A 2,788-nucleotide genomic window follows, 5' to 3' on the forward strand; every position below is an offset into this window, starting at 1 on the left:
CTTCAAAATATTCTGGAGAATCACTCGAATAGTTGATTTAGGTATGTCCGTTGCGTTGTACACACTTTCGACTACTTCTGATTATTCCACAAAATGCCTTGAATACTTGATTTGGAGATGTTCATTTCGTTGCTCCATTCCGATTAGTGGCACAAGATCAATTACACACATCACGGCCGTACATTCGCTACTTAACATTGCCTGGTCGAAAGCACAACTGTTGTTTACAGTTGTTAGTTCCAGCCGTCGCCGTAGTCACTGCACTGACGTGGTTTGTACGTCAGGAATAAAATCAGTCTCAGCACTTTTTGGACGGAAGGTGTAAGTCCCGCGAAAGGAGCACACGAGAAAATTCGAGAAATTAGACTAATGCTGAGATTTGTCGACAATAATTCTTCCCATGCGCCATTCACGAATGGAACAGGGAAGTGACAGATCAAATTGTGATACCAAGAGTACCCTCCGCCACACACCGAGAGGTGTGTTGCAGAGTATACATGTGGAAGCAGATATAGATACAAATGCTGCAAGTAAGTAGATGTCAGATTAACCCAACAGTGAATGGCTTATGGTAACGCGTGTGCTAATCTGAAAATGTTTCATTGTCTGTAGGCGTGTGAATCTGAAGGTTACATCTACTTCTACATTTACACCCACCAAGTCACCTCTCCTGTGAGGCACAACGCCTCCCTTGTACTGACACCCATTGCGATTTGTTGAGCAGCTTAGTAACGCTCCGTGACGGCACGTTTCGTTCTTCGTTCGATATCGTCTGTCTCTTCCACTAGCTAACCGAATAATGCGCATAAATCGGAGATACCCGCTTCTCAACGACTCCGCTATTGGCACTGGAAGCAGCAACTATCGTAAAGCATTCGAAAACTGTTCGCATAAGTGTTTTACAAGTCACTTCTTTCATGGATGAATTACTTTTGCTTAAGATTATTCTTATATACCTCAGCCTGGCATCTGCATTTCCCGCTATATGTTTTATGTGGTCATTCCGCTTTAGGTCGGTGCAGATGATTACCCCTACATATTTTGCGATATTACCGTTTCCGGCGATTTGTCGCCGATACTACACTGTCTGGTCATGTTAATGTCACCACGTGTCAAAAGCCCGTACAACAACATTTTTCAACGCGGACCGCTGGGAGACGTGCAGAAAGACAGTCAGTGAGGTTCTGAAAAGTACCGTCAGGGATGTCAAGCCGTGGCCGCCTCCAGTACCGCTAGGTTTCTCGGTTGAGAATTCATCGACCGAACAGCCCGTTCGAGGCGGAACCACAGAGTTTCGATTGGGTTTAAATCAGGGCAGTTTGGTGGCCAGGAAAGTAAAGCAAACTGATCCTGCTGCTCTTCAGACTGCGCACGAACACTGCGAGCCTTGTGACATGTTGCATTGTCCTGCTGGTAGATTCCGTTGTACCGACAGAAAACAAACTATATGTACGGGTGGACATGGTCCTCTTTGTGTCTTCCATAACGAGATCACCCACGGAGTGCCACGAAAACATTCACCAGACCACAACGCCCCCTCCTCCGACCTGCACCAGCCTGCCGTTATGGCCGAGCGGTTGTAGGCGCTTCAGTACGGAACCGCGCTGCTGCTACGGTCGCAGGCTCGAATCCTGCCTCGGGCATGGATGTGTGTGATCTCCTTAAGTTAGTTAGGTTTAAGTAGTTCTAAGTCTAGGGGACTGATGACCTCAGGTGTTAAGTCCCATAGTGCTCAGAGCCATTTGAAGCAACCCATCTGGACCCTTCCTGGGCGGATGTTGTGTCTGCTTTCAGTCTTTCACTCCGTACACGCCAATTGGGCATTAAACGTGATTTATCTGAAAAGGCCACGTGTCGCCATTGAGTGGACGTACTAGCGTGAAAATTCCAACCTTCGTCACCCATGAACAGCAGTCAGCATCGAACCTGCTGCAGAGGCCCATGCGGAGCAACGTTCGCTGAACGATCGTTGAGAAGACGCTGTTGGTAGCCCCTTGGTTCATCTGGCTGGCAGTTGCTCGACAGTTACACGTGTATTCGCCCGCAGTCATCTTCGCTGCCGTCGTTCACCCCTGTCATTTATAGCCCGTGGCACACCACAGTTTGCTCAGCACCGGTTTCGCAAAGCGCAGTTTTGACATGCACGATGCACTTTAACCACTGTGACACGCAAACAGTTTACAAAGGTAGTATCAAGCACTCCGTCTTCAGGCCACGAGTGGCTTACCGGGACCATCGGACCGCCGTGACATCCTCGGTGGAGGATGCGGATAGGAGGGGCGTGGGGTCAGCACGCCGCTCTCCCGGTCGTTATGATGGTATTCTTCACCGAAGCCGCTGCTATGCGGTCGAGTAGCACCTCAATTGGCATCACGAGGCTGAGTGCACCCCGAAAAATGGCAACAGCGCATGGCGGCCTGGATGGTCACCTATCCAAGTGCCGACCACGCCCGACAGCGCTTAACTTCGGTGATCTCACGGGAACCGGTGTATCCACTGCGGCAAGGCTGTTGCCATATAATTTTATATAATACTGTTAATGCTGGACCGTGTAAAATCGAACCGTAACAGATTTCATCGGCTATTTACTCACAGAACTTGACATTTATATACGTTCACGGACAACTACATGTCTTTATATCAATCGTCGTCCTTTGCATGTCTTCCTGTGTCTTTTAGCGTTTCAGCCTACGAAGACGTCATAAAGAATAATCTTTTGCGCGTGCCTCTTAAGTAGCCAAACTCTAGTGATATTTATTAGATCACGTTTGCCTCATTTGGATACACC

At 48.4% G+C, this 2,788-nt stretch overlaps 1 pseudogene; it reads right to left on the bottom strand.

The window, feature by feature from the left end:
• Positions 1-2,397: 2,397 nt before the first annotated feature.
• On the bottom strand, positions 2,398-2,515 carry LOC126254263 (5S ribosomal RNA; annotated as a pseudogene).
• Between the last annotated feature and the right edge of the window lie 273 nt (positions 2,516-2,788).

This window comes from Schistocerca nitens, chromosome 4, assembly GCF_023898315.1.
Source record: "Schistocerca nitens isolate TAMUIC-IGC-003100 chromosome 4, iqSchNite1.1, whole genome shotgun sequence".
Taxonomy (NCBI): Eukaryota; Metazoa; Arthropoda; class Insecta; order Orthoptera; family Acrididae; genus Schistocerca; species Schistocerca nitens.